The sequence below is a fragment of the Staurois parvus genome, unplaced genomic scaffold (assembly GCF_062004578.1).
Source record: "Staurois parvus isolate SC_StPar_1 unplaced genomic scaffold, SC_StPar_1.0 ptg000799l, whole genome shotgun sequence".
Classification (NCBI taxonomy): domain Eukaryota; kingdom Metazoa; phylum Chordata; class Amphibia; order Anura; family Ranidae; genus Staurois; species Staurois parvus.
In genome coordinates, this window is record NW_028318595.1 from 768,930 (window position 1) to 787,365 (window position 18,436).

General features: G+C 43.1%; 1 long non-coding RNA gene across 1 annotated transcript; it reads left to right on the top strand.

Annotated features, from left to right (window-relative positions):
• The first annotated feature begins 342 nt into the window (after positions 1 to 342).
• LOC149444219 (uncharacterized) lies at positions 343 to 17,092 on the top strand. The gene is made up of 4 exons (XR_016306545.1): positions 343 to 495; positions 7,197 to 7,252; positions 13,110 to 13,197; positions 16,828 to 17,092. It is a non-coding gene; the product is annotated as an uncharacterized LOC149444219 (long non-coding RNA).
• Positions 17,093 to 18,436: the final 1,344 nt, after the last annotated feature.

Genomic DNA, 18,436 nt, shown 5'->3' on the forward strand with positions numbered 1-18,436 from the left:
CCCTCACTGGGTTCATCTAACGCATTGTATTTGAGTGCCAACATGGCCGCGCTCCAACATCCCTGGCTTCACGTAATAAAGTATCAATATAGCCATTCTTCTGCATCCGTCGGCTTCAACTAAAGCCATGTATGGAGTACCAATATGGCCGCGTTTCTGCATCCAGTGGCTTCGGCTAGCTCAGTGCATTTGGTGTACCAACATGGCGGTACTACTGCATCCGGCAGCTTCAGCTAATTCAATGTATCAGTGTACCAATATGGCCGACGGTGATTTATTTCTTCTTCAGATACTCCAATCAAAGCGTATTGCTACAATCAATTATAATACAACACATTTATTGCCAAAATTGCGAACTGCTTTATATACCGTTTCGCGTTTAGAAGCGTGAAGGCGGAAGTCCGAGACGGCTCTGGCAGTGTGGTCGACGCCTATTTCCGGTGCAGAGAGGGGGTCCTCGTCCAGTAGTCGCGTCAAAGATGTCTGGAAGAGAAGGTGTGTGATTTGAATGGGGGGTGGCTGGATCTGGTGCCATCCTTTGTGTAAGGGGGGGATATGAAGGGTGGGGGGCTGTGCCTGGGGCCCCGCTATACCCGGGGGGTGTGGGGGAGATGATGACTGGAAGATCAGGGTGATTGTAGCCCAGAGACCTCCATACCGAATGTGGAACTACAATTACTGGGGACATGTTTCCCGCCGGACTGTTCTAGAGTCCTGAGTCCCAGGGGCTGTAAATCTGTGCGCACCCAACTAAAGTCAACCTGTCATTAGATGATGCTGGAGAGCCTCTAGGTTTGCACAAAGTGGTGATGGATTAGACCCCCTGCCAGGTTATCACAAGTGAAATTGTCAGAAAGTCCAAAATGTATTGTCACCAGAACAGGAATAGAGGGGAAATCTCCCAAGGGTGACCCTAGTTCTGGTGACAACCAGGCATTCCCTCACTTTGGAGGGATTTCCTCTCACTTCCTGTTTTGGTTATGAGACAGGAAGTGGAGGAAATATATAAAAAAAGGATGTGGCAGGAAATTCAAAGTAGAACTATAGGCAAAACCTGTTTTTTTTCCCATGTGGATAGAGTAAGGGAGGGTTATACTTCCTTTTCACTTTTTCTTTTTCACCATTTCTGTCCCGTTGGGGAGATTTCTCTTCACTTCCTGTCCCATAGCCAAAACAGGAAGTGAGAGGAAATGGCCCCCCCCCCCCACCCAGGTCGCAAGAACTCGTGTTCCCATTTGAAATCTTCCCCTTTATTACTTTTCTGGGGTCAACCCAAAATTTAGGGTTTCTTTCACTTTCAATGATAGTGGTGCACCGAAATGAACATTTTGGTACCAGAAATTCTGAACGCACTTAGCCAAAAACCAATTTAAAAAAAAAAAAAAGTTAAAATATTTTTCAAACACAATTTCTTTGGGGAAAAAATACACTTTGATTTAAAAATAAACCACACAATAATACCCTGTTTTTTTTTTTTTTTTTTTTTTTTGTAAAATAAGAAAGATGTTACGGGGAGTAAATAGACACCCAACATGTCACGCTTTAAAATTGCAAATGTTCGTGGAATGGCATCAAACCAAGATACCTAACCACTTGCCCTCCAGATGATTTACCCCCCCTTCCTGACCAGACTATTTTTCTCGATACGGCGCTGCGTTACTTTAACTGACAATTGTGTGGTTATGCAACGCTACACCCAAATTAAATTTATGGGGGTTTTTTTGGGTTTTTTTCCCCCACAAATGGAGCTTTCTTTTGGTGTTATTGGATCACCTCTGCGTTTTTTATTTTTTGTACTATAAACAAAAAAAAGGCCAACAATTTTGAGAAAAAAAAACAATTTTTGACTTTTTGCTATTAACCACTTGCCCTCCAGAGGATTTACCCCCCCCTTCCTGACCAGGCCATTTTTTGTGTTACGGCACTGTTACTTTAATTGCGTGGTCATGCAATGCTGCACCCAAATTAAATTTATGTCCTTTGTCTCCCAAATGGAGCTTTCTTTCGGTGGCATTTGATCGCCTCTGTGTTTTTTGAACTATAAACAAAAAAAGACTGATCATTTTGAAGAAAAAAAAACTATTTTTGACTTTTTGCTATTAAACATGTCCATTAAAAAAAATCTAATTTCATCATAAATTTAGGCCAAAATGTATTCTGCTCCATGTCTTTGCTGGAAAAAAAAAAAAACCTAATACGTGTAAATTAATTGGTTTATGTGAAAGTTATAGCGTCTACAAATGGCGGTATATGTGTGTGTATGTATATGTATGTGTATATATATATATATATATATATATATTGGAATTTTTTTTTTATTATTTTATACCAGTAATGGTGGCGATCAGCGACTTATAGCAGGGCTACAGGACTGTGGTGGGCATTCTGACTCTGGGGGGGAACTGACTAACTGCCACTGACATCCCCAGTGACACTAATACAGTGATCAGTGCTAATAAAAAGCATTGACACTGTACTAATGACACTGGGCAGGAAGGGGTTAACATCTGGGCCGATGAAAGTGTGCTGTGTGTTTTACTAGGGAGGCATGCTGTTTTGTATTGGTCTGCTATGCAGAGCAATACAAAGCAGCTTGCTGGTGCTGACAGGGGAGAGATCTGTGTTGTTTATGTACAGACCTCCCCCCCCCAATCAGTGATACTAGGCGGGTGTCGGTGGGGAATCTCCGGCCAGGACCTGGGGATCGATGGCTGTAGCTGCCAATGGCGGCGCGGAAATACAAAATCATGTATATATATGTGTGTATATATATGTATGTATGTGTGTGTGTGTATGTATGTATATATATATATATATATATATATATATATATATAATATGATTTTGCATGGCCCTGTAGCAGTATTTCTGCTATAGGGCGACGGCGAAGTGGTTAAGGGCACCATGACACACACAGATATTAAAATCCATAAATAAAACGGAAAGTGAGGGAAAATCTCTCTATATAATTAAATGTAATTCTTTATACGATGTATACTTGCCTATTTACAGCCCGTTCCAGTCCGGTCATGTGAGCTGGCTCCCCTGTGTCAGCCAGCGGTGGCTGCAGGGGGAGAAGGAGGAGTATCAAGAACGGCTGGGACATGGAAGCCTATGAGTGACACCCTTGTTCCCGAGTTTACCAGCCATTGTTGGAGCACTCTCTCCTCTTCCCTGCAGCCTCCGTTAGCTGACACAGGTGATCACATGACCGGACCGCAGCGGAGTGAAAATTGATAAATATATAGATCTTTCTTACGCAGGTTAGCTAGCATAGGGAGTTAGGAGGGGGAGGTAGGTTTAGGCTGGATTTCGACCTTAATGGCACCCTAAAATATCCTGCTAATGCACATTTTGTGTTGAATCTCGAAGCGTTAGGAAGTCCATTTAAATGAATGGACTTTCTTAACATGATGCATATTATGGCACAACCATAACAGGTCCTAAAGCACCACATCAGTGTGAATCCAGCCTTGAAGTGAGTTCGTTCTCCTCCCTGTCTGTTTATGTGAATAAAATCAGAGAAACTTTAAAACTTACCTTCCCAAATGATTCTTCTCCCAGAAGCTCATAATTGAAGCTTTTTACAGTCCAGAGGGGCAGGATCATCAGATAGGATCTCGTTCTTTTCTAAAGAGAAAAAAAAGGATTAGTTTACCTCCACCTGTGTTTGTTTTAATGATCTTTATTGGGGTTTTCCAAATACAAACAAAGTTAACTGAACAAGTGTAAGTTGCAAAGTGACTACATAATACCCATTTGGTCATATGGGTGAGCCTTCTCCTTCAGGATGGTCTTCAACACGGGGGATGCATTCAAATGGCTGGATGAACTACAAATGGGCAAGTTCTTTAAATGTATTCTTATCCTTTAATGGTGTTTTTTTAACGAACTGCCCAAGCAATAGGAGAATTTTTCACCAAGGACCAATGGAAATGAGGCTTTTAAAAGAGGCAACTTTGAAAACCACTTAGTAGGGACTCCTATTAGGGGACACCGAACACCCACCAGCAATGCAGGATTACAGTAGATACTGCTGGGTGACCATTGACATAGGAGGTATACAATAAGTCACTGGGCACCACAGGTCTTAAAGGCTGTAATTAGGGGTGTGCTATATAAACTGCTGTTGGTCAATTAGAAGTATAAAAAAAAACATAGAGGGGTGGCTGGGGGGACTCTAATCAATAATTTCCTCTGGGGCCTATGATTTGTAGATCACCTTTGGTGTTATCAGATGTATACTGAGCCCCCACCAATATGAAACATCTCTAAATAAAATGAATCTTGTTCTGTCAACTTGTATGTCATATTGTTCTTACCTTTTTCTTCTCGTTATACAGTAAAAAGCCCAATCTTGCTAAAGAATGCTTGAAATCTGCCCAAGGCTGGAAATCTGCTGGGCAGGTTGGATAGATTCTCTGCGGGGGTGGGGTCTGTCCTCTAAGTCAGACTGATTTTCCATCACTCTTTGTGGGAATAACACCACAGTCTCTGTAGGGATGCTGATCTCTAGTCCAGCTTCAAGATCAGTCACAGTCTCTACAATTGTGAATTCAATCCCATCTGCTGAGGTGGGCAAAGTCTTTACGATGTATGTGTCCTTGTTGAATTGGATTGTGTCTTCTGAGTCAAACAAGTTGCTTGAAGTAGCGATGATCTCAATCCCGCTTTCTGGAATTGGCAGTCTCTGTAGGGATGGTCGTCTTCTGTGCAGTCTTTTGGCTGAGCCACAGTCTCTAAAAATGGGTGAATTCAGACTCTGCTGAAAAGTAGATATTGTCTGAGTTACCTGTGCTCTTAGTCTCGCTTGCAAGCTCGGATTCAGTCTCGGTGATTGTAAACCCAGTACCAGCTACTGAGGAAGGCACTGTCCCTCCATGGTGGTGGAATTGGTGTTCTCTTCTGAGGCACCAAAGCCCTTTGGAAGGATTTCCTCAGTATCATCTGAGCTGCCTGTGGTCTCAGTCTTGCTTGCAAGCTCGGATTCACTTGTCAGTGATTGTAAACCCAGTGCCATCTACTGAGGAAGGCACTGTCCCTCCATGGTGGTGCAATTGGAGTCCTCTTTTGATGCACCAAAGCCCTTTGGAATGATTTCCTCAGTATCATCTCAGCTGCCTGTGATCTCAGTCTTACTTGCAAGCTGGGATTCACTCGTCATTGATTTGTAAATCCAGTACCATCTACTGAGGAAGGCACTGTCCCTCCATGTTGGTGGAATTGGTGTTCTCTTCTGAGGCATCAAAGCTCTTTGGAATGATTTCCTCAGTATCATCTGAGCTGCCTGTGGTCTCAGTCTTGCTTGCAAGCTCGGATTCACTTGTCAGTGATTGTAAACCCAGTGCCATCTACTGAGGAAGGCACTGTCCCTCCATGGTGGTGGAATTGGTGTCCTCTTCTAAGGCACTAAAGCCCTTTGGAATGATTTCCTCAGTATCATCTCAGCTGCCTGTGGTCTCAGTCTTGCTTGCTATGCGAGAAGACCAAGAAAAGTTTGGAGTCCCTCCTGCAGGCACATTCTTTGTAGAGATGCTGATCTCCGGTTCATCTGTTAGCTTAGCCAAAGACTTCAAAAGTGTGGAGATAATTCTATGTATCAGGGTGGGCACAGTCTCCTCAGCGTCTGTGGCATCGGTGGATTGGGTCTTGTCTGCTAACTCAGGCTCATTGTCTGTAGTCTCGCTTTCTGGGGTTGACAGTCTCTAGAGGAAGGCTGGTCTCTATCCCGTCTTGTAGCTCAGCCACCGTCTTTACAGCTCTGGTGAACTCGAGTTCATCTGCTGTAACATAGGTACTGTCTGAGCTGGGGTCACTCTGCGGTTGTGGATTCAGTCCTGTCTGCCGGGATGGGCACAGTCTCCACAACATCTTTGGAGTTGGCGGATTGGATATCGCTTTTTTTGGTCTGACTCATTGTCTGTAGTAACGGTGATCTCAACCCCGCTTTCTGGAATTGGCACAGGATGCTGATCTGTAGCCCATCGTTTGATGCAGCCACAGCCTCTACAGTTGTGGTGAAGTCCAGCTTCTCTGCTGGTGGGCACAGTCTGTGCCACTGGTGGCCCCAATCTTGATTTTTGAGACATGCACTTGTTCAGTGCCACTGATAGCCCCAGTCTCCTTTTCTGAGGCGGGCACAATGTCTTTGCCGTCGGTAGTCTCAGGAGGGATCGCATTGATTTCTGGAAGAAAAAGAAAATTGATTAACTTCCTTTAATATACTTGTTTTCCTAGACTATTAACTAGTACAAAATGAATCAAATAAAACTTGCTGAACAGCATTAAGCCCAATTGTTTGGCTTAATTTTTCTTTTTTTTAATCCATTTCTATTTTTTTAACATAAAACAGTATGTATGTATAGCCAAATCTAGAGTAGGAAAGGGTTAAAACCCCTATGAGGTTATTTTTGCCATCTGTGTGAGGAAAGTTAACTTTTTTTCTTCCTGTTCTGGTGATGCAACAGGAAGTAAGATGAAATCCCTACAAATTGAGGACAAATTCCCCTCTTGAACAGGGGTCGCCACTGGAAGACCTACCCTGATCCTAGTTCTGGTCAACAGGGCAAATATACAGGTGAAATCCCAAGCAATAGTAGTCTGACTGGGCTTTTAACCAATCACCACTCTTTCGGAACCATTTCCTGGCCACCCTATAGCAGATATACTGGTACAGGACAGCCGTTCTGTGCAAAATCTCGTGTGAATATATACATGGTTTTGCACTTCCTGGTGTAGCAAGCGCACCCCCCCCCCCTACTCATGGTAGAATTAGTTACCAAACGTGTCAAGCTTTAAATTTGCCAATACTCACGAAATGGTGAAAAACTATGGACCTAAAATTGCTTATATTAAAAGCTTTTACAGCTCATAAATTTAGGGTTAATAGTGAATGATGGCCTTAGAATCATTGCTCTCACTCATAATATAATATTACGCATATAGGCGCCCCCAACGCGTGTGTGTACGTGGGGGGGTTGACTTTTTTTTCTGTATTTTTATTCATTATATTTCACTTTAATTTTTGAAACTTTTTTTTTTTCTTTACATTTAACTACTGATATCACCCCGCATAGATTGAGCCATTGAAAGGTCACCGATTTATACATAAAAAAGATTGCAGATGCAGACACAATAATGAATATCTTTGGATAGCGATACCATTTAAAGTATTTTTTTATGTTTTCATTTTGCAGGCGGTAAGAAGAAGCCACTGAAGCAGCCTAAGAAATCCTCCAAGGAGATGGATGAGGTATTTGCTGGTTTGTCTGTCTCTAGCTCTGTACAGCGAGCAATCGTGTACAGTTTCCTAACTACTACATTCTTGCTATGTGTTGGGCAAAGGCAGCAAAATGGGGAAAAAACATGAAGAATTCCTGGTATGGAGCTTGGACGGATGTAACTGTGCATATACCATATCTGTCCGATGCCCCTGGAAGCTGGAAATCGCTGAAATAGACACCGCTACTTCAGTGATCTCCACTTGCTTCTGGGTCCCATGCTGCTTGGCCGACCTGATGCATTGGGAACACAGGAGTTCAGCCACTCAGCATGGACACCATTCTTTGCATTTTCTTAAAGATTGCAGAATGTCCTCTGATTGGACTAGACCAGCAATGGGCAAACTACGGCCCGTGGGCCGTATACGGCCCGGCAGACCTTTTAATCCGGCCCGCGGAGCGTGATACTGTCAGGATGGCTGTCAGGATGTGTGTAGGCGGGGCAGCGTGACGAACGCGAGGGGAGCTAGGCTCCTCTCACAGTCCGCCCTGAAGACCGGTGTAGCATGAAAATCTGTCTCCTATGAGGATCTGTCCCCCTCGACGTATCTGCCGGAGATCGCCGATCGGCTGCTAATGCCTGAAACTGGCACATGCGCAGATATGTCGAGGGGGACAGATCCTCATAGGAGACAGATTTTCATGCTACACGGAACGGCGCGGGAACACGGGGAGAGGAACGCGCGGAGCAAAGGTAAGTGAATTGACACAGGGGGGACTTGGGGACTTAATATGGGGGATGAATTACTATATGGGGGGATGAATTACTATATGGGGGGATGAATTACTATATGGGGGGATGAATTACTATATTGGGGGATGAATTACTATATGGGGGATGAATTACTATATGGGGGATTAATTACTATGGGGGAATATTACTATACTTACTATGGATGACACATACACATCATTCATCTACTCTTGGTCCGGCCCCCGGATCCAATATATGAACCCATTGCGGCCCTCAAGTCAAAAAGTTTGCCCACCCCTGGACTAGACGGAAATGTTTGATGGTGAAGTCATTCTCTCCACCTCCACATTCTTTAAATGGCACCTATGCTGAGCAGGCGACCTGCTATGTTCAGAATTCCGCTTGGCACAGGACCCAGAAGATCACTGGAGAAGTGGTGTCTTAAGTGATTTCTAGGGGGATCCCACAGATATGGTATAGACATAGTTACTGTAGCTTTGTAAAAAAAAAAAAAAATATGCCCTCCTACAAATCCTGTGCCTCTCTGTCACCCCTTTGGGCTCACGTGTCCTATCGTGAATCCCAGGGGCGATGGAGACATTACACAGAGAGGAACTGACATTCTCTTTGACCCTGTAAACCAGAAACGATGAGATTTTGTCACTTGCGGTTTCAGATTTGTGTTTACCTGGCTGCTAGTGGCCAGAAAGCAGCCGATCAGATCGATCTGTGTCTGATCAGCTGCATTGGAGCCCAGAGGAGAGATTTGGGGTCTAACAGACCCCAGATCTCTCCATAAAGAGGGCCTGTCATGGCCCATGCTTTTACAAGGGATGTTGTTTTTGAATGTTTTCAGTCGTTTAGAAATGGTTTAAAAAAATTGTACCGGTATAACTGCTTGAAGTCCAGTCTGGGTACTACGCTGGTCTGCAAGTGGTTATTAAGTAAAACTTATATAATATAAAAAAATGATCTGTCAAGTAACCAGAAGAAAAATAGGAGATGAAACGTAACCACTTCCTATCTAGGATATATGTATACAGTGCATTCATAAAGTATTCAGACCCCCGTTCACATTTTCAGTTTTGTTATGTTGCAGCCTGATACTAGAGTTTGTTTAAATAATTTTTTTCCCCTCATTAATCTAGACTCACTACTCCATAATGACAAAGTAAAAACATATTAGAAATGTTTTCAAGTATATGAAAAAGGAAAAACTGAAATATGACATTGGACATAGTATTTAGACCCTTTGCAACAACACTTGAAACGTAGCTCAGTTGCCTCCCATTTCTATTGATTGCGGCTGAGATGTTTCTACACCTTGATTGGATTCCTCCTGTGGTGAATTAAATTGATTGGACATGATTTGGACAGGCACTCACCTCTTTATAAAAGGGCCCATAGCGGACAATGCATACTGTATCAGAGCAAAGGCCATGAGATCAAAGGAACTACTTGCAGAGCTCAGACAGCATTATTGCAAGGCACAGATCTCGGGAAGGCTACAACAAAATCTTCTGCTCTAAAGGTTCCCAAGAGCACAGTGGTCTCCATAATTCTCAAATGGACTCTTCCAAGAGCTGGTCGCCCAGCCAAACTGAGCAATCGGGGTAGAAAAGCCCTATTAAGAGAGGTGATCAAGAACCCAATGGTCACTGACTGAGCTCCAGAGATCTTATGTGGAGATGGGACAAAGTTGCAGAAGGACAACCATCACTGCAGCTCCCCACTGATCTGGGCTGTATGGCAGAGTGGCTAGACGGAAGTCTCTCCACAGTGTGGGAAATCAAGATATGTACCCACCTATATGGCTGCAGCATCGGTCTGATGCTGCAGCTGTCCCCTGCTGGCTCTAAGCCCCAGAACTGAGCAATCACATGAGTGCTGATTGCTCAGTTCTCAGTCTGCTCTGAGCAGAGAGTGGTGACTGTCGGCGCCCGCTCTGTCCCTCCATAACTCTGGAGCGTCAGGCTGTGGAGGTGGCGGAAGCGGCTGGCTCATTCTCTCAGTAGCACGCATCAGGCATCTGGGTGGATCCCAATATTCTCAGGATCCTTTCAGAACCTGGACCGACTCTGTGATGTCAGCTGACAGCAGGCTTTGGCCTGGCTGATTCTGGGTCACAGGAGTGCAAAAGTAAGTGCACTACTGTAACCCACAAGAGAAGCTTTGGAAGCTTTGGCCATACTTTCCTTTAATGCTAGCTGTTAGCAGTAGCAATTTGTGCAGTTTTACAGTAATACAAGAAGTAATGTTTTTTTTTTTTTAAGTGGTTGTATGCATGAAGGTAATGAACCTTCTCTATGCAGTTTCCAGCGCCCCCCCCCCCCCCTCTAGTAGTAGACAAATGCAAGCAGAATGTGCCACAAAGCAAACTGCATTTGACATCCATTTGAGATCATTCAGAGTGCAAAGCTGCATCAGTCTGATTCAGCCCGGGTTCACATATATGCTGTGCGGTATATCGCATGTGATTTGCACTGGAACCGCACCGCATTCCTGTGCAAATCACATGCAATTTGTGTGCGGTGCAATTAGAGCCATTCATTTTGTACGGCTCTATTTGCACCCACACCAAAAACATGCAGGACCCTTTTTTTTCTTTTTTGGTGCGCACTAGAATCGGATCACATGGGTATTAACCCTATGTGATCCGATTCTGCACATCGCACCGTGTTTTGCGGACCAGTTTCGGGGTGTTGTTAACTTAACATAAACACCCGCAGCGGTTCACATGAACGGAGTGCGATTCTGATGCGGTGCGGAATTCGCACAGAAAACACTGCGAATTCCGGACCGCATCAGTATGAACCCGGGCTCAAGCTGCTTTTCCATTCCCGCCACAGGGATATGCATAACCTCTGTCATCTGAATACTGGTACTAGGTCTGCTTTTGAGAAGACCTCCAGACAAACCTTTTTGTCTTCTTGGAGCATTCTCCTACTCTTATATTTTTTTCAGTTAGTGGGACACATGGGTGGAATGGTGTTCGACCCTCTGGCATTAGGCTTCCCTTTTCCTACAATAGCCAGGTGTGGGGCCATTGCAATTAAATCCCTGGCAAAGACTGCTGTGGGGAAGGATGGGGTTTGACAAACTCTGCTTTTATAAACTGACACATTGCCTTGTACGGGTGCCTGGAGCATTGATTCCAGCATGGCAGCCATACTTTGCCTTGGTGCGACCCAAGTGTGGGAACTGATGTGATTGCTGGGTCATGTCTGTGTCGCAAATATAGAAAGAATCCCCCTGCGCTCCACAGAACCTTTAACTTAGTCAGCTGCTATCACCTTTTCCCTATACCAGGGGTAGGCAACCTGCGGCTCTCCAGCTGTTGCAGGACTACAAGTTCCATCATGCCTCTGCAAGTCATAGCTGTTACTGTCAGTTTTGTAATGTTGCAATGCCTCATGGGAAATGTAGTTCCACAAAAGCTAGAGAGCCGTAGGTTGCCTACCCCTGCCCTATACCTTAGGATATGTGCAAATAAAATTTATATGTTTTTTGTGATGAAGCAATCAACTTATATAGTGTATACAAACCCTTTTTTTCATCAATAATATTGTGAAAAATACAAAATAAGTGCTTAATTCCCTCTTAAATTCTATAAACTATACAAAATCATTTATAAATAACTGGTGCAAATTCACACTCCTATTTATGCCCCCTAGTGGTCAAAGACCGTGAAAAATCGAATACAAATGATAACACTTTATCTGTGCAAAATGATAAGTGTATCCAATTACATGAACTAAATCAAATAAACAGTCCAAAGACTCGTGATGCCACACTGTGCAAATAATAAGTGTTCAATACACAGTGATTATAACTTCACTCCATGCTGCAAACGTGCTCTTCGTGACACTCTGATGTGACTCCCCTGGATATAGCCAAAATGCCTCCTCACCTTCCACATTCGACCCTTGCGGGTCACAAAGCCTTAAATAAATATATAGTATCTCAGCCAGATTTTCATGCTCCACTGACTCAATTAAGATCCCCCTCCAAGCAATGAATTCCTCTCAGATCACTTTCCTCACAATATGGACTCATAAACACAGGACGTATATGTAGAAACAAAGACAAACCTCCATAGTGCAACACTGTTTTAATGCACTTAAAATTTCCAAAGCAAATGAACACTCACATGTCATCCAGAAGAAAGAAGCAGTTTCCCTTGTGCTATGGGTATACTAAGGTGTACCAAAATGGCGTCCAGAACCGGAAGTACGTCACCCCTTAACCGGAAATGCGTTGACGAGTTGCGCCACGTGATCCACGTGAAGAAGCCACGTGGATCGTGGTGCAACGCGTCCGCATTTCCGGTTAAGGGGTGACGTACTTCTGGTTCCGGGTTCGGACGCCATTTTGGTACACCTTAGTACACCCATAGCACAAGGGAAACTGCTTCTTTCTTCTGGATGACATGTGAGTGTTCATTTGCTTTGGAAATTTTAAGTGCATTAAAACAGTGTTGCACTATGGAGGTTTGTCTTTGTTTCTACATATACGTCCTGTGTTTATGAGTCCATATTGTGAGGAAAGTGATCTGAGAGGAATTCATTGCTTGGAGGGGGATCTTAATTGAGTTGGAGTCAGTGGAGCATGAAAATCTGGCTGAGATACTATATATTTATTTAAGGCTTTGTGACCCGCAAGGGTCGAATGTGGAAGGTGAGGAGGCATTTTGGCTATATCCAGGGGAGTCGCATCAGAGTGTCACGAAGAGCACGTTTGCAGCATGGAGTGAAGTTATAATCACTGTGTATTGAACACTTATTATTTGCACAGTGTGGCATCACAAGTCTTTGGACTGTTTATTTGATTTAGTTCATGTAATTGGATACACTTATCATTTTGCACAGATAAAGTGTTATCATTTGTATTCGATTTTTCACGGTCTTTGACCACTAGGGGGCATAAATAGGAGTGTGAATTTGCACCAGTTATTTATAAATGATTTTGTATAGTTTATAGAATTTAAGAGGGAATTAAGCACTTATGTCTGTCACAAACCACCATTGTACTGAAATGTCTGATCCCTGCATCTATCATAAGGCCCAACATGATTAGAAGTTACACTTTTAAGTAACCGATTGTTTTATCGCTCACACCGTTTATTCTACTTCTAGGATGAGGTCGCCTTTAAGCAGAAACAGAAGGAAGATCAGAAAAAGCTGGACGAGATGAAGAGTAAGGCCTCCCAAAAAGGGCCTCTCAGTAAGTCCTCCAATATTAAAATGCCCATAGGAAAGAAATCTCCTCTGTTATAAAAAGCATCTCTTGTCTGATCACAACGATGGTGGACAGATGTACGTAACCGGCTGTGCACTTCACTAGAGCCTTCCTCTCTTCCTGTAGAATTGTTTATTTAAACTGCATCTGAGCACCGCAAATCAAAAATGCTATATAATTCATTTTTTAATATTCAGAACAAACCCCTCCATCCATCCATGTCTTCATGCTTTATTTTGCTGAGAAATATTTTTGAAAAACACCTGAAATTTCTGGCAGTGGCCATCTTGAGTAATGGCAGATGATTCATGTAGCAGTTACTCCTTGGAATCCACCTGTCCTTAGTTCAGGCATAGGCTGAGCTGAGAACCCTCCCCTCCTGAAGACTTCTAGGATGTATGACGTCATTTGCCCCGGCATGGAATTCAGGAAGTAAATGAAGGAAAAAAAACAAAGGTTAAAACCAAAGGCTCTCATAAATGTACCAATAGTGGTGGTATCCCCTCACAGAAGTAATCGGCCAATCTCCTTTCAAGCAGCCCCCACATGGAAAGTTGAATCAAAAGGACTCCCATAGTGCAGTAAGCGTAAAACATTTATTGGGTAAAACAGTAAAATGCCTACTTACATGAAGAACAAAGGGTCCACAGACCCACAAGCATAAAAACTGCAGAAAACACAAATGGGTGTATTTGCATAGGTGTATTAATATGGCGGCTGCCGTCCGTGCTGGAAATGACGTCACCACGCTTCTATCCTACCTTACATGTTCTTCATATAAGTAAGCATTTTTCCGTTTTACCCAATAAATGTTTTAAGCTTACTGCACTATGGGAGTCCTTTTGATTCAACTTTCCATGTGGGGGCTGCTTGAGAGGAGATTAGCTGATTACTTCCGTGAGGGGATACCACCACTATTGGTACATTTATGAGAGCCTTTGGTTCCACCAAGAGTATCTCCTGGATTACGGCCAAGGGGGCAGATGCGAATAGGATCTCTCTTCTGAGCGCTACATTGAAGCGTGTTGACCCCTGTGGGTCGCAGCGTGGAGGTGAGCGTGCACGCTAGCTGGTGGCTGATTATTTGTTGCAGTGATCACTGGATATATCGCATATTGAATGAACATAGAATTTTTTTTGGACCGTGCACATTAATAGTAGTTTTATTATGTGTTGTGTGATTTATTACGTTTGTTTTTTGTTTACTAACCGCTCTGTATCTGCCACCCCTCTCTGCCAATCCCTCCACTGGCTTCCCATTGCCCAACGGATAAAATTCAAAACATTAACAATAACATATAAAGCCATTTATAACTCTGCCCCAAATTACATCAATGATCTTGTCTCTAAATCCCACCCAAACTGTACTCTCCGCTCCTCGCACGACCTCCTGCTCTCTATCTCCCTTGTCTCCTCCTCCCATGCTCGTCTCCAGGACTTCTCCAGTGCTTCCCACATCCTCTGGAACTCTCTACCCCAATTTATCAGACTATCGCCTACTCTGCTCACTTTTAGGCGATCTCTGAAAACCTATCTCTTCAGGGAAGCCTATCCTGCCCTCAGCTAATAATGGAATCTTCTATTCTTCCTACCAGTCCATCCCCCACAGTTACTACCTTTTGTACCACTAGCCCCTCCCTCCTAGATTGTAAGCTCCCAGGATCAGGGCCCTCAAATCCCTCTTGTATTGAACTGTATTGTTGCTGTATTGTCTCCCGTTATATTGTAAAGCGCTGAGCAAACTGTTGGCACGATATAAATCCTGTATAATAATAATTCTATTCTTTTCACTATATTCTCTATTGAGGAAGCGCAGTATTCTACATTCATATTAATATTTTTTCTTCACCCAGTGGATTGAGTCATACTTATATTTATTTTGTTTGTTCACTTGTTGCAATTTTTTTTTTATTCTGTTTATCTATGCAAATTTTATACCAATTTCATTTTTATTCTATTCATTTCACTTATTTAATATTCGCTGTTGGGGTAGCGCAGCACTATTCCCTGTACCTTTTTGTTATCACCATTTGGTAATATAGATAGGTGCTAGCAGCCACCCAGAATTTGTTGCTCTAGGATTGGTAGTTTCTGGTTATGTTCCCATAGTGGCTGCCCACTGCCCCCCTCCTTCTGACAGATAGTATGGGGAGACTTCTCCTTGTACTATCTGTCAAATTTGAAAACTGTGCGGGGCTCCGCCCGCAGGGCCGCATCCATTTGCGGACTTCTGTGAATGAATGAACTGCAAGTCCCAACAGCTTTAGCGGCTGGTGGTTTTCCATGAACTATCATGGCACTGTGGAGCGATGTGGTAGTTCATTGAAGCTTCCTGTCAGATATCTGCTTGCTTGAATTATTATTATTATTATACAGGATTTATATAGCGCCAACAGTTTGCTCAGTGCTGTACAATATAATGGAAGACAATACAGCAACAATACGATTCAATACACGAGGAGTTTGAGGGCCCTGCTCCTTTGAGCTTACAATCTAGGAGGGAGGGGAGAGTGGTACAGGAGGAAATAGCTGTGGGGGATGGAGTGGTAGGAAGAGTGGAGGAGATCAGTAATTATCTGAGGGCAGGATAGGCTTCCCTGAAGAGATGGGTTTTCAGGGTGAGCCTAAAGGTGAGGAGAGTAGGTGATAGTCTGATGGATTGAGGTAGGGAGTTCCAGAGGATGGGGGAAGCCCTGGAGACAGGCATGGGAGGAGGAGACCAGGGAACTAGAGAGTAGGAGGTCTTGTGAGGAGAACATGCCATACAGCAAGCAGATATTCTGACAGGTCTGCAGGAGACCTGCATGGCATCAGCCATCTACTGATCCCTGGTGCAATGCTTTCCAGGCACCTGTAGACAAAAATAATAAATCACATTTTTTTTTTTATTTTTTTTTTACCTGCAAAAAATTGTGCATTTAACCTGCATTTATTTTTGTCTAAAGGTGAACTTTACCACCAAATGAAAGATCTATCTTAAAAAAAAAAAGATAAAAATTTTGTTGGGTACAGTGTTGCATGACCATGCAATAGTCCTTCAAAGTGCAACAGCATTGAAAATGGTCTGGGCAGGAAGGGTGTGAAAGTTCCATTTGGCAAGTGGTTAAAGTTCACTAAAACATGGAGTATGTATTAAGCGGCAGCGTTTCATGACACCAGCTACTAGAAAGGTAAGTATATTCACTCTTTTTTTTCAGCAGGTATGCTTTTGTGTACAAGAGACTTTGTGGTGACAGGATCACTTTAATGGGCCTCTGAGTGTCAGGGAATTTAGTGTGTGACGGAAACGACTTGAAATTTTCCCTTTTTTCATGCTGTCAGGCCTTAGATAAAGTCACATTGACGTTGTTGTTCTCTGAGCTTTAGTCGGGACGTTGGCTGTCGTTCCACGTTGTGCTTGCTCAGTTACATATCTGCATGTAATCCTATTTTCTGTCTCCTGTAACACCATTTATCTATAAGCTGGCTTACCCTAGAATATCCTCCAGTCCTTCCGAGCCTCCCTGTATGACGGGCTCATGCTTGTAATGGCATTGTGTGGAATCTTCGCCTCTTTGCAGCTCTGCTTGCCAGAAAGAATATTAAGATGAAATAACACATCCGGTTTTCTTTCAGCTGGCGGCGGGATAAAGAAATCGGGAAAGAAGTGATCCAGATTGTGTACATGGCTTGGTTGTGGCATTGGAACTGCCGGAAGTGACAGCTCAGTGGATCTCTTGTATGTTTTGTGTACAGTGATAATAAACAAGTGTTTTTTTTTTGTTTTTTTTTTTTTCCCTTTTTGTTTTTAATGCAGTGGTATCTGTGACTAAAGCGATGTTAATTCCTCCAGTTATTCCCATGACATGATTCTTCCCAAAGAAATAAATATGTAAAGAAATTCTATTTCATTTTTAAACAGATTGCAGGGATCACATCAAAGGGTTTTTCTACTGTAAATTTATCTGCCACAGTCTTAGGCTCCATGTACGCGGGACGTTTGGAAAACTCTTCTGAACTATGGAAACTGACTGCCGGAAAACGTAGGTTATAAAACATCTTTTTAGCCGCATTTGCATACCGCGTTTATAAGCGTTTTTTAAAGATAACCCCATGAGACCTTCCCAAATGCCCAGAATGCACTGAAAAACAGTAAAAAATGAACTATTTCACATATTTTGAGAGAAATACTGAGAGCAGAAGCAGAAAGAGCAGTATGTGTTGAGATTAGCTGTCTAGTTTTTTTTTTTTTTTATTTATTTATTTTTGTGGTGTTTGGATGTGTTCCAGCTCATTTCTGTGCAGAGATTATTGCAGCAGTGTCTAATATATTTTCTTTATGCGAAACCTCAAAGTATGGTGTACCAGGTCCATTTGAGTACCGGGAAAACGCTTTGCTTGCATTTTTCATGATGAAAAAAGGGTCAGGACAGCATCTGGAAATGGAAGAGTTAAAAAAAAATTTCCAAACGCTTATAAACGTGGTTAGCCTTGTTTACAAGCGTTTGGCGTTTGAAACACTGATAAAATCTACTCCTGTGTACGCAAGTTTGTTGCGTTCAAAAAAACGACTGTAAATGATGATGTGTACATGGACACATAGGAGAACATTAGGGAGAGTTCAGGGGCTGCTGATAAAAATGCAGAAAAGCTCCTGAACGTCATTTTATCAGCTGCAGTGCACATGGAGCCTTAAGAGACACTTGGGTTGATGTACTCAAACTGGAGAGCGCAAAATATTTTGCAGCTTTGCATAGGAATCCATCAGCTTCCATGCTTTTTGTCAAAGCTTAATTGAATAAGCTGAAGTTAGTAGCTGATTGGCTACCATGCAGAGCTGCACCAGATTTTGCGCACTCCTGTTTTAGTACATACCCCAGCATCTTGAAACGCAAACACTTCCCTGCTCACTAGCTTCCTCTATTCTACACTTTTGTGTAATGCCTGCTCCCCTGCCACATGCTGCAGCAGATAAAATAATTAAAAATGGTCTGCAGCAGATAAAATAGGGGTTTGGGAAAAAAAAAAACCTAATTAAAAAAAAAAAGTGTTTGGCCCACCCAAGGGTTGACTTCTGGAGGCGATTACCCCTGATTCACATATATGCGGCCGTGTGGGCCGTGTTTTGCATGGGCACAAGAGCCCATTCATTTGAATGGACTCCCGTGACACGCAATGAAGAAGTCCCTGCACTTCTGAAAATGCAGCCCTCATGGTTCCCAGTATGGTTGTGTTTTCCACTGCG